We start from the raw sequence: 16961 nt of genomic DNA, 5'->3' as shown, positions 1-16961 counted from the left end.
CTATTTGAACAAAACATAATATAGAATAACGCAGTTGGAAGGTACCTTGGAGGTCCTCTATCTATCTATCTATCTATCTATCTATCTATCTATCTATCTATCTATCTATCTATCTATCTATCTATCCATCCATCCATCCATCCATCCATCCATCCATCCATCCATCCATCCATCTATCTATCTATCTATCTATCTATCTATCTATCTATTCATTTATATTTTATTTGTCAACAAGTACAAGGAAACAAGTATGAAAATACATGAAAAAATGGCACAAATAAATGGATATAAATAAGCAGAACATAGCCATAAACACATAAAAAGAGTACATGTAAATGGGACAGTAGGACAGGGATGGTAGGCATGCTGATATATTTATGTGTGCGCCCTTAGGGACCTCTTAAGAAACACATAAGGTCCATGGTAGACAAAAGCTTAAGGTTAGAGGAACTAACAACAGGATTGGATAGGGTGTTCCACACATTTACTACTCTATTGCTGAAAACGTGGTTTTTCTGCAATCAAGATTAGAACTGGTTACATTTAGTTTGTATCTATTGATAGTCCTTGTGTTATTGCAGTTGAAGTAAAAGTAGTCTTTAACAGGTAGGACGTTATGGAGATTATCTTGTGCACTAAGCTCAGGTCAGGACTTAGACGGCGTAGTTCAAGGTTATCTAGGCGTAAAGTTTCAAGCCTGGTGGTATACGGAATTTTATTACGGGCAGAGGAGTTGACTACTCTTCTTGTAAAATACCTCTGGACCCTCTCTAATGATTTAATGTCTGAAATGCAGTGTGGGTAACTAATCTTAACATGTCCATGAAATTATCATCTGTTGAGCTCAAAGAACCTTTATCTTTTTAACCACGACTATTTTTCCTTCTTTTTTTTCTGATCTATTCATCTTTTCCCTCTTAACATTAATCTCCCTTTCCCCCATTTTCTTGTGGTAATTAACTTGTTGTTCTCTGGCTCACTATACTCTTTGATCCTGTCACATCTGATTCCTGGTTGCTATTTTTACAGCCATTCTTCAACATTTGCCATCTTTTTCCCCCATCATCTGGGAATGTGAGTGTGCAGCTTATGTCTTGACTTTTTCTCCATTAGTATAGTTTTCAAGGTTGTCTAGTTTGCCTTTCCCTTTGAGTACTCTACAAATTTTGACCTCACTAAAAACATAAATAATTTATTGGCATGCCAATGCCATGGTATTCATTTCTTTACCCTTTTGAATGATGATCCCCATCTCCTCTGCTTTTGCCATTATGTTATTTGCCCACATATAAAAGTAAATAAATTGGAACTTAGAATTTTAAAAAATATATATTGAGAAAGCTATTATTGGATTTTTTAAAAAAATATTATGGAGTTGCATACCTTTACTAGATTTTTAGAGAATTTAATAAAAGAAAATTAAATATGCTTGAGATAATTTAATCTCCAAATAATTAATAGTTATTTCTACCTTGGTCTACTCTTATAGTGAAATATCTTTTCAAAAGGAAAGGAATCCTTAGGAATCTCAGGAAGTTGCCTTATCCTAATTCAAACAATCAATCCATTTAATTCTGGATGTGAAGCATCAATTAGCCCTGGATTTCCAGGGTTTGATTAGGAGTCTAAACATTTAAGATGTCAAGGAATAAGTTGAACACTTGAGTGTACCAAAAAGATGCAATCGGGTCTCGCAATAGCAAATGGGTTTTCATGCCAGGGTACTAGCTCACAGGAGGTGCTATCAGAAGAATTGTCCCATGCCTCTGTGTTTCAGCAGTCAAAATAGATAAGGTATCCAGCATGTCACTATTTCTCTACAGTAACATATTACTTCAAGAGAGACACCTTATTAATAAAAAAGGATTACGAAATTAATATGTTTTATCCATTCAAAATGCTAAATGGCTCTTAAAAAGCAATACTGAGGTTGCAAATCCAATTGTGTGTGGATTTAAGAGTTTTAAATGAATCTCATGCTCATTAGTTAGAGGTAGTCTGAGAAACAAAAATAATAATACAAAATAAACATTTCGCCAGTATATATTCAAAAGGATCGATGATGATCTAGACAGAAAAAAAATTGCAAATGTATACAGGTAATCCTTGACGAACGACCACAATTTAGCCCAAAATTTATGCTATTAAATAAGAAATTTGTGGTGAGTTTTCCCCCACTTTATGACCTTTCTTGCCATATTTGTTAAACGAATCACTGAAATTCTTAAATTAGTAAGATGGTTGTTCAGTGAATCTGACTGCCCCATTATCTTTGCTTGTCAGAAGGTTGCAAAAGGTGTTCACATGGCCCAGGATACTGGAGCCATCATCAATATGAGCCAATTGTAAAGCATCTAAATGTGAAAGTATGTAGAGATTCTCTGTCATCCAGGTCATGGTTGCCTCAAAGATGCTTTTTTAAGGAGGCTTTCTTGTTTTTTCTTTCGAAGACGTTTCACTTCTCATCCAAGAAGCTTTTTTAGCTCTGACTGGATGGTGGGGAATGGAAGGATTTATATTCCTTGCAGACAGCTGGTCATTTGCATCCTTTTAGAGAGTCACAGGAGTAGAAATGGATTTCCAGAGGAAAAATTGCAGACTACAGGAACCATTAGCACTACTCAGGTGACCCTGAGGATACAGATACATCCAAGTGCTTAGATGACCCTCTAAAAGGATGCAAATGACCAGCTGTCTGCAAGGAATATAAATCTTTCCATTCCCCACTATCCTGTCAGAGTTGAAGAAGCTTCTTGGATGGTCTTCAAAGGGAAAAAAGCTTCTTGGATGGTCTTCAAAGGGAAAAAAACCACAAGAAAGTCCAGTTGCCTCCTGAAAAAAGCACCTTTGGGACATCCAAATGTGAATGACCATGGGGATGCTGCCACAGTCATAAGTGTGAAAAATGGTCATAAGTCATTTTTTCAGTGCTGTTGTAAATTTGAAGGGTCACTAAATGAATTGTTATAAATTGAAAAGTACCTGTACTTGAAAATGTAGTTTATTGTGGTTGTCTGAGTAATCTCAAGGATTATTTAGAAAGGAATGATGAACAGATTTAGTCTTTTCTAATGTCTCTCCTACCTGTTGTTGGCAAAGCTGAGATGTCTCTTTGATATTACACAGATGGGGAAAATCGCAAGCCTCCCAAACACCTTCTTCTTCCCTCGTTTTTACTACTAAGAGTCTTGCTTTTGTAGAAGGCAAGTTCAGCACACCTATGATTCTTCACATGCAGCAAAAGCAGAATAATTGCCAGAATCTTGCTTAACTATGTATAGCTTTACAGACGTATGTGGGACTTAAAACAACTTAACTCACAATTGAAGGTTGTTCATTGTATGCTTTGCAGAAAAAAATATCTCAGTTGAAATGCTGGCCATATCCTCCTGTTTATCTATTATTCTCAATTCATGTTATCCCCATACTTTTTTTTTTATAATCATTGCTGCTGTTAGGAAATGATATATTTTTACATTTTTTTACTTGCACTATTTTATCAAATTGCGCTTTTTAAAAAGAATTGCAGTTATTTTTCTATTCTGGTTGGCTCGAGGTTGACTCCGCCTTCCATTCTTCTGAGGTCAGTAAAATGAGGACTCAGATTGTTAGGGGCAATATGCTGACTCTATAAACAGCTTAGAATGGACTGTAAAGCATGGTGAAGTGGTATATAAATCTAAGTGCTACTGCTATTGTAATTTTCAAGTTGCTAAGTCTTAGTATGTTTTGATGGAGTTCTACCATACATCCCCAGAATATTGGGAAATATGAGGGTTTTGTGTAATAGGGCAAATGGCATTGAAGAATGTTATTTTCCCTAAATTACATTCTTAAATGATTAGAGTCAAATGTTTATTGAAAGATATATATTAAGGAAAACTGCATATAAAATTAATCCCCCTACCAAAAGTTTAGATTTTTGTGCAGATTCCTTAGAAACAAAATAGGGCAGAAATGAGACAAATGCAAGAAAAAAGAATTTGTGCAGCACATAATGTTCTTCAGTGTTGTATATTCTAGGGAAGATTTTGTAAGAGTATTAAGGAGACAGCTTCAATGATTGAAAATGTCTGCCTGAATCTTGGCAAAAATTGGGGGGAAATCATAATGTAACAGTCACTTGCTTTTTTACTTATAGCAGGAAGTAGAAGGATAGCATTCATCAGCACCTCGGAAGGAAAAATATAAAGCCAACATTGGCATGCTGTGCTCCTTTCTATCATTGTGGCTAATGGGAATATTGGCTGACAAAATCAGAAATGAGGAGGTGATAAACCACCTGGGAAATAATCAAAACCATAAAAAACCAAAAGTTAGAATATTTTGACATCCGATGCGACATCTGGAAAAAAATGGCATACTTCACTTAATTTTCCAAGGAAAGATTGAAGGCAAATGAGGTCCAGGTAAAAGAAAAACATCATGGCTTCAAAACCTAATGGACTGGTTTGAACAAAACTCAATAACAAGAAGAAGATTATTGGCTAATGGGAATAGTTTTGCTCCCTTTTGAACAGAGTTCTATGTGTCCCTTAAAACCTCCAGTGATTTACCTGAGGTTTAGCAAGTCACCTGAACCTACAAATCTATTCTAGCTAGTCGTAACTGAATTCGAATCCATATTTAAGAAATGAAATTTATCCTATGCTAATTAGAAGCAGCAGTGTCTATATGATTGGTGGAGTAATTGTTATCCAATTCCTAAATTTAAATTAAATAATGAAGAAGGATCATAAATGGTATTGGGAGGTGGTGGTATATGTGATTTCGTGATGGCTATCAAAGAACATTAATTCCTCATCTGGGCTCTAACATAATTAATGTCAGGCTTGCAATTATATTCCTTTTAGAATTTTGGCCTGCCACACTTTCTCTTATTTCATTATGCTGTTTCTTTAGTATAGTTGATGGGACGGGGAAATAGACAAGAGTGAGATTGTGGAATGTATTGTTTTCATTCTTTACTAGAAGCCAAGGTCATCCTTTGTCTCCGCACCAGTACATCTGACCGGAAGAAGCTGGGTGTGGATGCCAGCGTGGAAGAAGAAGATTGGACCCTGTGATGGATTGTGGGTGTGGGGACAAGATCATGAACTTTTAACTGGGTGGAATTATGACATCACTTCCAGTATTGGGATTAACACAGATGTGCCTAAGATGTCTGCTTTATTAAATTGGAACTTTAAGGATAGTTTTTCCTTGGTCTCTGATTTAATTCTACATGATACTTGGAACACTGACAATTAAATTGCAGGAGCAAATAACAAGGTTGTACCTTGTGATAATACATATGGGTATCTGGACTGGTCTGCAAAATTTCTGCAGTAGAAGAGCTCTCTCACTCTGCTTTTTGATGCCTTAAAGGCAATCAGTGAACTGTGGATTTTGCTATGTTCAGATAGGCTATAAATATTTAATTTTGTCTATGGCAAGATGGCCTTGTTAGGTTTTGTGAGTATGATAGATACCATGTAGAGCGTATTTGCTCAGAATGCCATCAAAGCAAAAGAAAAGTCAATTATAATCTATGTGCTGTTCAGCTAATGAAAACTTATCTCTCTGATTCCCACAAGATGGCAGAAATGCAAGCAATTAAATCAGACAGAGAATTAAATTTGGACAAGAGGATGCAGTATAAAAGACATCCTTGTGAACACATATGTCTAAAAACTAATGAAAAGTGTACTTTGCTTTTGTAGATTGTGAACTCAATTAATTTACCGAATCTAAATGTATCTAAGTTTCAAAAAAGGATCATTTCAGAGGGTCACAAAATACACAGCCTTGGAAGAAGCAGACATGTTTTGCATGTTTGTTTGCTTCCCCCCCCCAAAAAAAGTGGGAAGCACCAGGGAATATGCAAGTGAATTTTGCTCATCAAGCTTGATAGGAATGGCAGATTTTTTCCATTTTCAGCTCTGATACAATTCATTGTTTCTAATTCACTATGACATCTGACAAGAGCAGATTTGAAATGGAAATTTATAGCCCCTACTATGCATATCATTTTATAGTTGGTTCAAATGGTTGCCTGTTTTGATGTGCAAAACTATAGCTGGGTTTTCTTCCAATTTCCAGCGCTAGAACAAATTCAGGATGTTTGTTAGTCTTGACAACTGGGGTGAGAAAAACGAAAACAAACAAAAAACAAAACAACTCATTGCTATTATATTTTAGAACATAGCAATTGCTTTCCTGGACCAAAAGATGATCCATGTAGTCTAATATTCTGTTCCAGTCTAAGCTAGCCAGATGCCTTTAGAGTTTCATAAATAGAGCAACAAGGTCTGCCTTGTTGTTTAACTTCGCCATCTGCTACCCAATAATATACTATCTCTGAATACAGAGTTGCTATATGGTTATCATAGTAAGCAGCTGCTGTATTTATTAATCCTAGATTATATATCCTCAGTGAATGTTGGAAATATCTTTTTTGTAAAGATATTTTATTTATGGCATGGAATTCATTCTAACGATAATTTGTTCAAAGGTAGTCATATGGGATATTATCAAAAGTATAGATAACTAATAATTAGGAGTGGGAAAATCTGATCTGATATTTTATTTAAAAATAATCTACCTTTTTTTCTTCTCATTTCATTTCCATCAATTTGCATGTTTCAAAAATATACACAACTTTATTTATACTTTTAGTTCTGTCAAATAAGTATAAAGGTAAAGGTTCTCCTCACACATATGTGCTAGTTGTTCCCAACTCTAGGGGGCAATGATCATCTCCGTTTCAAAGCCAAAGAGCCAGCACTGTCTGAAGACGTCTCCGTGGTCATGTGGCTGGCATGACTAAAAGCCAAAGGTGCATGGAACGCTGTTACCTTCCCACCAAAGGTGGTTCCTATTTTTTCTCTTTCATTTTTACATGCTTTGGAACTGCTAGGTTGGCAGAAGCTGGGACAAGTAAGAAGAGCTCACTCCCTAGCAGTGCTAGGGATTCGAACCACTGAACTGCCGACCTTTCTGATCGACAAGCTCAGTGTCTTAGCCACTGAGCCACTGCATCCATTTTTTTCAGATATTTATAGAGGTATACAATTTAATTCTGCCATCAGTTCTCAGAGCAGTGATTATTATAAGGTTGTGTATGTTTTCACTGACTATTCATCGTTGTGAATAATTTAATTGTCTATGGAGATTCTCCGTCATCCAGATCAAGGTTGCCCAGGGGTTGCTTTTTCAAAAGGTAGCTGGATTTTTTTTTCCTTGAAGACATTTCACTTCTCATCCAGAACTTTTTTTCAATTCTAAAGAACTGAAAAAGCTTCTTGGATGAGAAGTGAAACATATTCAAGAAAAAACTAAGTCCAACTGCCTTTGGGACAATTTGGGGCAATTTCACCTAACCTAGTGATACCTATCTTTATCTTTATCTTTATCTTTATCTTTATCTTTATCTTTATCTTTATCTTTATCTTTATCTTTATCTCTATCTCTATCTCTAGCTCTATCTCTATCTCTATCTCTATCTCTATCTCTATCTATCTATCTATCTATCTATCTATCTATCTATCTATCTATCTATCTATCTATCTATCTATCTATCTATCTATCTCAGTGGTTCCCAAACTTGGCAACTTTAAATCTTGTGGACTTCAACTCTCAGAGTTCTCCAGCCAGAAGAGCTAGCTGGAGAATTCTGGGAGTTGAAGTCCACAAGTCCTAAAGTTGCCAAGTTTGGGAACCACTGATCTATATGAAAATTTAGAGAAGAAAACTGAGTTACAAATTGATTTGAAAATGCAAACTGCTATTAAAATATAGGCAGAATCCATTTTCTCTTTCTTATTTTTCTGTCTTTTGACCTCATTTCAGCATTATTTCATACACGTGGAGCTGAATTTAGCCCCTGTGAATTTTGAATGATTGCTGAAATTATGGCATTAAGTAAATTTATAATGGCACAATATAGATCGACCTGATTTGCTTAACCATACCAATTTTCCTTGACTGCAATTATATATAGCAAAAGGCACAAGATCAGGGTAAAAGAAATGTAAACAGTGACTAGTCATGATGACTGTATCCCTTACAAAAACTCAGAACCCGTTTTCAAATGCTAAAAAAAGCTACGGTATTGTGCCTGGACAGTGGGTTTTACACAAAATCAATATGAATGTTGCTGCTGGATCCTTGGAGCACATGAAAAAGAAGAGCACATCATCATCAGGGGAGCAAAAAAAGAGGAATCAGAGCAAAAATAAATAAAAATAAATAGGAAGCAATATATAACTCAGGGCCATCAATAGACCCCAACAGACCAATATTCTGAGAACCAATATAAAAGTACCACCTGTCAGGGTTCCAAATAGCATCCAAAATTAAATCAGAGTCCAAGGCAAAGTATTGTTCAAAGTTCCAATTTATTAAGAGAGCCATGTTGGCATATGTGGGAAAACCCAAATCTGAAACCTTCCCAGTTTTCCCCACCCAATTGAAAGTTCACAAAATTTCCCCACACCCACCAGCCCATCACGTGGTCTAATCTGCTGGCAGTTCCACTCATCTAGTTCCGGTCAGATGCAGATGAATAGATCGGACACAGTGAATTGCATTTTTTTTCTTGAAGTAAATTGACCCGGCAAAAATTTGCCTTGGTGGTGCAGTGGTTAGACTGCAGGATGGCAGACAAATTCTGCTGTTTGCCAGGAGTTCAATCCTCACCAGCTCAAGGTTTACTCAGGCCATCCATCCGAAGTCAATAAAATGAGGATCCATATTGTTGGTAGCAATATTCTGACTCTCTAAATGTCTGAGAGAATGCTGTAAATCACTATGAAGAGGTATATACATCTAAATATTATTGCTATTATTAGTTGAACTTAGTCAAGGAAAAATAAGGTTGCTTAGATCTTCATGGATGTGCTTCATGGAATCAACAAAAGCTACTTCCAAGGAGAAGCTGCTTCCCCCCAAAAAACATAGCTTATAATTCCTAAAAGCAAATGGGTATGGTGTTTCGACCTGCTTGTTTTGACCAATATTTGCCATAATTAGACTATACTTCCATTCCTGCGCAGCAGCTATTTCCAAGCTCAAGTTCAGGTAATTGAAATAAAGTGAACGTTGCCCTTGAAAAAATAGAATTACCTTTCACCTCACTGAAGGCAATTCTTTCACCTTTGCAGTACAAAACTCATTGTTGAGATAAATTCAACACACATTCCACGTGCTCAGTAATAAGCCATTAAAATAGATGGTTCTATCTTCTGCAAAGAAATTGAAATAAATTCCACTAAAAAAAAACTTTTGTCCTACTTTTTTCAATTAATACAAAAATTGCACAAGGCACTTACGATGGCAAAGTGAACTGTGACTTTTTTAGCTTTACTGTAAGCCATTAACTTGATTGAAGATGAAATATGAAATTTAATCTACCATTCAATAAATTGTATGATGTATATTTATAACGTTACTACAAAAATACTACCATTGCATTACTCAAGATGATAAAAAATGTACCAAAAAGTCTTTTCCATTTGTTTGTTTATTTATTCATGCATTCATGACACTTGTTGGATTAACATTTCACAAGACTTAACCTGCAGGCTCTAACAATTTATGTGCACATTATGTGGGAAACTTTAACTCTTGTGTTATTGCCATCTCATAATTGAATGACACAGGGCTGACTTGATCTCCTGATTTTATTTTATTTTTCATAAAGCAGACACATTGGAATTGCACTTTGATAGATAGCATAGATTTGGAAGTAATACTGTCATGTCTGGCTGCCATGGACCATAATTAGGTAAGAAGGGAATACATATAATTTCAGCATTTGTAATATGCACTCTTTCATGTGGCTGCTTTTAACCCTGAAGAATGTAAACAAAAATGATCTTACCAAGCTTTGAAATCCATCCATCCTCCCTCCCTCCCTCCCTCCCTCCCTCCCTTCCAAAAGTCTGGAGTTTGCAGAAGGAGGGTCGGTGAAGAAAAGATATGCTGTTTTGGGGAAAGCATGTATTTTATATATTTAAAAAACCCTGAAAAACAATAATGTATGAATTAATTGTTTACTGAATTAATGAATTAATATGTTTACTGTTTAAAAATGCTTACAAATATGCATGCATACAAAATGTGGATTATAAAATGTGATTCCTCTTGAGGAAGAAATATTTTAAATAGGAGCTTGAAAAAATTTGCAAAATGTGAACTAAATAGATGTCTCTCCTTTATCTAAGGTAATTATAATATATAACTTGTTATATTATAATAGAGTCACTTGTTGAGATGGATAAGTAGAAATAAAATTAAAATAAAATAAAACAAATCACACTAAGGCATTTCTTTTTTATTCAAGTCCTTTTGTATTCCACTATAGCCAGTCATGATTACATTTAAAATGCATTAACATTTATTGAAAAAGTTTGTTTTAATATTGGGAGTTAGAGAAGCATCCTTTTATTTTAAAACATTTTCCTAAATGACATTAGCAACTCACACACAAATAACAAAATTCTATATATGGGAAGATAACCACTGTTATCAACAGGCATATTTTGTAATAATTAATGTTTTTTTTATCTTTCACAGGCATTCTTCAATGAATAAACAGAAATGCTGTCACCCCAAGGAAGTTTCTCCTCTAAGAGTATCTACAAAATAGGTTAAAAAGAAATCAAAATAGTAGCTCTGATGGTGTGATTGAAGCTCCTCTTGTCTTTTATGTGTAGTTTTTTTTAAAAAAAAATATCTGTGTGGTCACTAGGTATCAAAAACAACTTCATCATACATAAAAAATCAATCAAGTATTCTCTATAAGGAAGGGAGAAAGGAAGGAAGGAAGGAAGGAAGGAAAATATTGTACAGTAGCAGTGTGTTAATTGAGGGAGAGAGGGAGGGAGGGAGGGAGGGAGAAAATACATGCCTTTCCCACAAACATCATACCCACCCTCCTTCTACAAACTCCAGACTTTTGGAAGGAAGGATGGAAGGATGGATGGAAGGAAAGAAGGAAGGAAGGAAGGAAGGAAGGAAGGACTTCTTATTTGCCAATAAAGCAAAAAAGGCACAATAACAATAGCACTTAGACTTAGATTTATATACTGCTTCACAGTGCTTCACAGTCCTCTGTAAGAGGTTTACAGAGTCAGTCTATTGCCCCCAATAATCTGGGTCCTCATTTTACCCACCTCAGAAGGATGGAAGGCTGAGTCAACCTTGAGCCTGGTGAGATTCAACTGCCAAATTGCAGTCAGCCGGCAGTCAGCAGAAGTAGCCTGCAATATTGCACTATAACCACTGTGCCACCACAGCTCATCACAAGATATCGAAAGAAAAATAAACACACAACAATCCTTAAAAACCTTGGTTCCATTCACTCACAAGAATCCTCCATTCCTCAATGAAACTTTAAAAAAAAAAAAGTTTTCAGCTGGTCACAGAATGTCTATTCCTTTCAAAGAGAATTGGGGCAGTACATGATGGTTATGTTTTTAAAAGGGTGATATATAACTTGTGTTTTGGAAAGCTTTTCAGAAAGAACCCAATTTTAAAATATTTATTTCAATACACTTGTTGTGTGCTTGGAATTCTACCTCCTTCCCATATGATGTCCTTCCATTACCACTTTTGCCTGTAGCTCATGTACTTCTCTGTGTTAAATGAAAACTTATCTGAGCTATCAAAAAAGCAGCATAGAGACATCATAATAAGTAATGCATGAATAGAGTGAGCTACACTTGTTAGATGCATCTGGCTTTGTGAGGTTTCTCCTCTCATTAAAATCTCGCAGAGAATGTATAATAGGGCAGTAAGATGAATTGTGGATGCAATTAGCAGACATAATTACTGGCAAGCAGTCCAAACCAAGTTGGATCACTTTATGCAATCTTATTTATATGATGATGGTGCTGATGATGATGATAACTTTTTTGATTAAATACTTTTCACATAAAATGGATTTGGTGCCTCCTTGTACAAAAGCTTTCCAACCGCCAGAACTCCTGCAGGTGGGAAATGCAAATCATTTAACGTTAATGGCTTTTAAAAAGCAGAAATTACTTTACTGAAACTGCTTCAAGTAGAGTTTCTGAATTTCATCAAATTATACCTTTTCATGAAACACGCTGCTAGGCAATAATAAACTAATTGTTCCAGCCAGAAAGAAAACCACAGGAGGACAACCTTATTGCTTGTCAAAGTTATAGTTTAGGTTCCATATCTCATACATTGTTCAGCCAAAGTCTTTAATGTTTTCATGATCTGGGCCAAATTAGGCCTCCATGGGCTCTGAAATCCAATATGTAGACTGTTACAGAACAAGCTGTGTTAATTATTATTCTTCGTCTAACTAACAGGAACTAATTGCCCTTTGCAAATTAAAATTAGAGATATAAGAATCATGTTGGAAGTTTGGAATCAGATTCAGAAGTCTTGCCATGTTTCCATGCCATAGTGACATAATCCCAATAGCAATTAGGGACAATAAAGCTTTATTTATTTAAAACTTATATTCTTTTCCTTTCTTGGTGACCACCAGATGGCCATATTTCCTGAGAATGTTTGCCTCTAACCAAAGCATGGCTGATTTGAGTCTGGATGATTTCACTGTAGCCATGATAAGAGCTCTGTCCTGACTGAATTTCTCTGGTTTTCAATTCACAGATTTAGTTGCTTCTTAAGTGGTCCCATCCCTGTAAGGAAATCAAATTCCAATTGCTTTCTTTCTGGGGGTGGGGAGAATATGTGGTTTCCTCTTTTTATCCCCCCCCCCCCTGCTCCACTGCTTCTCCCTTGTACTTGACACCTTCCTTTCTGTCTTTTGGCAACTTTTGGTACCTTTGTCCCATCATAGCAGCTCAGGCAGAGAAGATATGTTGCATACCCGTTAGTTACAGAGTTTCAGCTGGGAAGGTCCAAGAAGGGAGACTTCTCTGCTCCTGCCCTTTGGAATAGGGGTCTCCAACCTTGGCAACTTTAAGACTTGTGGACTTTAACTCCCAGAATCACTCAGCCTGGCTGAGGAATTCTGGGAGTCGAAGTTCACAAGTCTTAAAGTTGCCAAGGTTGGAGACCCCTGCTTTGGAACATTCTCCCCCCAGAGGTGAAGCAAGCCCCCACTTTCCTGGTCTTTCCGAATTTATTTATTTATAATCTTTATTATTTTTATAAATAACTTGAAACATGAATGTTTGAAGATATGGCTCTGCCATCTTGCTTGGGCCTCACAGAAAAGCACGCAGCTGGGGTTGGTTAATGCCCTGAAGAATTTCCGCCTGCTGTTTAACTTTTAATTTCGAATGTAACTATTCTTGCCTGTTCTTTAAATTTTTATATTGTTTTTTGTGTTTTTAAGATTTTATTTGCACATCACCCACACAATAAATAATAAATCTGGGCCTCTTTCTATTTTCTATACATGTTTTGTTTTGGTTTTCAAATATTTATAACTATTTTGTTATATATTGCTATTTTGTTATATATTTATATAAATATAAGCATAAATATATGTGCCTACTTCTTAAAAAGACTTTCCACTGCCATAGCAGAACCTCTAAGCATAATCTTTGAAAAATCTTTCAGAACAAGTTCCTTGCCCAACTTTTATTCTCTAGCCACAATCGTCCCTATCTTCAAAAAATGGAGATCCCAGCCTGGGTTGAAAATTACAGACCTATCTCTTTATGCTGCAGCACCTGCAAAGTCATGGAATCAATCATAAACCAATCTATTACCCTCCACACAGAAATGAACAACCTACTCTCTAACAAACAATGTGGTTTCATCTTATCCTGTAATCCTGTAATCTACAAGTCCTGCACTGCAAAAGCATGAACTACACAACTTGATCAAGTCAAAGCAATGGATGCAATTTACATAGACTTCTGTAAAGCGTTTGATTCAGTGGTACACAATAAACTACTTCTACAACTAAAATCTTATGGCATCTCTGGATCCCTGCATAATTGCATAGCTGTGTTCCTATCACATAGGCAACAAGTGGTCAAAATAGGGAGCATCCTTTCAAATCCTGCCCCTGTTAACAGCGGTGTTAACCAAGGCAGTGTTTTAGGACCAACACTCTTTACACTTTACATAAATGACCTTTGCGATCATATTACAAACAACTGCATTTTCTTCTATGTAAAATTATTTAACACCACCGACAATGCTGCTATCCTTCAAAAAGACCTTGATTATGTTTCAGAATGGTCAAACAGTTGGCAACTTCGAATCTCAACCAACAAATACTCTGTCTTACACATTGGCCAAAAAAATCAGGAAACAAAATACAAGCTGGGTGGACATGGCCTTGTAGACAATTCTCACTCTATCAAGGACCTTGGAGTACTCATATCTAATCATCTAAGTGCCCGAACCCACTGTAATAACATTGCCAAAAAGGCATTAAGAGTTCTTAACCTAATCTTGCATAACTTTTTCTCTGGTAATATTGAACTGCTAACCAGAGCATACAAAACATTTGCTAGACCAATTCTCAAATACAGCTCATCTGTCTGGAACCCACCCTGCATATCAGACATTAATACAATTGAGTGAGTCCAGAGATATTTCACAAGAAGAGTCCTCCGCTCCTCTGCTCGCAACAGAATACCTTTGTCACCAGTCTTGAAATGTTGGGCTTAGACAACTTAGAACTACGCCACCTTCAGTCTATCTAAGCTAAGGTGACCATATTTTCAGATTGGTAAAGAGGGACACCTTTGACCGGGGCGGGGGGGGGGGGGTTGATTAAAAAATTTATACGGAGCAACAAAAAATTTTATACGATGCAAAAATAGTATTGCAATATTTTTTTTTATTTCAACATAACTACAATTTACAAATATAAATTGTAACTGTTGCCAAACATCAAAATTTTGATCACGTGACCATGAGGATGCTGCAATGGTCGCTAAGTGTGAAAATGGTCGCTAAGTGTGAAAAATGGTCATCAGACACTTTTTTCAATGCCATTGTAACTTTGGTCACTATACCACCTTTCTTGCCACAGTTCCTAAGTGAATAACTGCAGCTGATAAGTTAGTAACATAAGTTAATCTGGTTTCCCCATTTGACTTTGTCAAAAGGTCACAAAAGGCAATTACATGACCCCAGGACACTGAAACCATCATAAATATGAATCTGTTGCCAAACATCAAAATTTTGATTGTGTGACCATGTTGCAACGATCACTAAGTGTGAAAATGGTCACTAAGTGTGAAAAATGGACATCAGTCACTTTTTTCAATGCCATTGTAACTTTGGTCACTATACCACCTTTCTTGCCACAGTTCCTAAGTGAATAACTGCAGCTGGTATTTTGTATTTTGGATAGAATCTTTTTTTAAATAGTCTAAGACATTTTAAAAAAAGAATCCACACAGAATAAATGGAAGTAAAACATTTCAAACTATTCCACACAGAATAAATTGAAGTAAAACTATTTTAAAAAATTCTATGCACAATATATTTCAAAGTATTGTGCATGGAATTTTTAAAAATGGTTTCACTTCAATTTATTTTGGATAGAATCTTTTTTTAAATAGTCTAAGACAATTTAAAAAAAGAATCCACACAGAATAAAACTATTTTAAAAAATCCTATGCACAATAAATAAAATATTATTTTAAAATACATTAAAAAAAATAAAAGAAAAAAACCCAGCTCACTTACCAGCAGGCAGGCACTCCAAGTCAATCCAGAATGATGTAGATGTTAATACAAAGAACTGAGCAAATTAAAATGATGAAATTAGTCAGGGAAATATTTTTCAAAGAAACTTTGCCACAATTTTTTCCACACGAGCCGACCTCCAACCTCCGTGCCCCTCCCCTCCAGGAAGGAAGGAACACTTGCGACTTCTCTAGCCAAGTATTTCCTGGAGCTCTATGGTACTGGGTAATTTTTTCTTATAAAAGGGGATAAAAGGGCGGGTGGCGGTGTCCGTTTTCTTGCTTTAAAGTTTTAATATCTTCAATGAAAGTACTGAGACAGAGAGAGAGGGTTAGACAGAGTGTCTTTTGTCTTGCCCCGGTTAGGATTTCTTAAGCAAATCCACTGGGCTTTCAACATGAAGCCAGAAAATTGGGATTTTTTTAAAACACCCCGGGACATGGGACAAATTGTTATAAATCGTGACTGTCCTGCCAAAATCGTGACGTCTGGTCACCTTAATCGAAGCATAGTACATAAAAGTATCTGCTACAATGTCCCACCTGTCAATGACTACTTCAACCACAACAATACACAAGCACACAATAGATATAAACTTAAGGTAAAGCCCTCCAAACTCGATTGCAGAAAATATGACTTTTGCAACAGAGTGGTCAATGCTGGAATGCACAACCTGGCTCTCTGGTTTCTTCCCCAAGCCCACAAAACTTTAACCTTAGACTATCTACTGTCAACCTTACCCCATTCCTAAGAGGTCTGTAAGGGTCGTGCATAAGTGCACCAAAATGCCTACTGTCCCTGTCCTAATGTTTCTTTTTATTCATATCCATTTCATGTATCCAAAATTATGTTTATACATATAATTGTTGTCTAATACATGTTTGACAAAATAAATAAATAAATAATAAATAAACAAAAACTTTCTGACTTTTTCAACTGTCTTCCGTTTTTCCCCCTGTTCATTGAAGCTGTCTGGAAAAACTATGCTTTGGTATTGATTATTTTCAAGAAATTTGTACCTATCTTGAATATCTTTTCCCCTTAGCTTCACTTGCCATAGAATCCTTCCCCCAAATAGTTACAACTGTCTATCACCAAGGTAGTCAGACAAATAAAACTGGAGAAAATGTGGCTGCTATTCAAGTTATAACTGTGTTTGCTGAAGCTGTAGAACGAGTGCCTGGGGAGCCTACCCATATACAAAAGGGATCTTATCAAGTGGAGAAATTGCAGGAAGGACCAGGCCAAAACTTTATGGGAAAGAAGGAAAAAAGAACAGCAACATAAAATTCCACCTTGGATATATTTTCTCAGGAAAA

Source organism: Thamnophis elegans, chromosome 8 (genome assembly GCF_009769535.1).
Source record: "Thamnophis elegans isolate rThaEle1 chromosome 8, rThaEle1.pri, whole genome shotgun sequence".
NCBI lineage: Eukaryota > Metazoa > Chordata > Lepidosauria > Squamata > Colubridae > Thamnophis > Thamnophis elegans.
The sequence above is the reverse complement of the archived record's forward strand: the minus strand, read 5'-3'. Positions refer to the sequence as shown.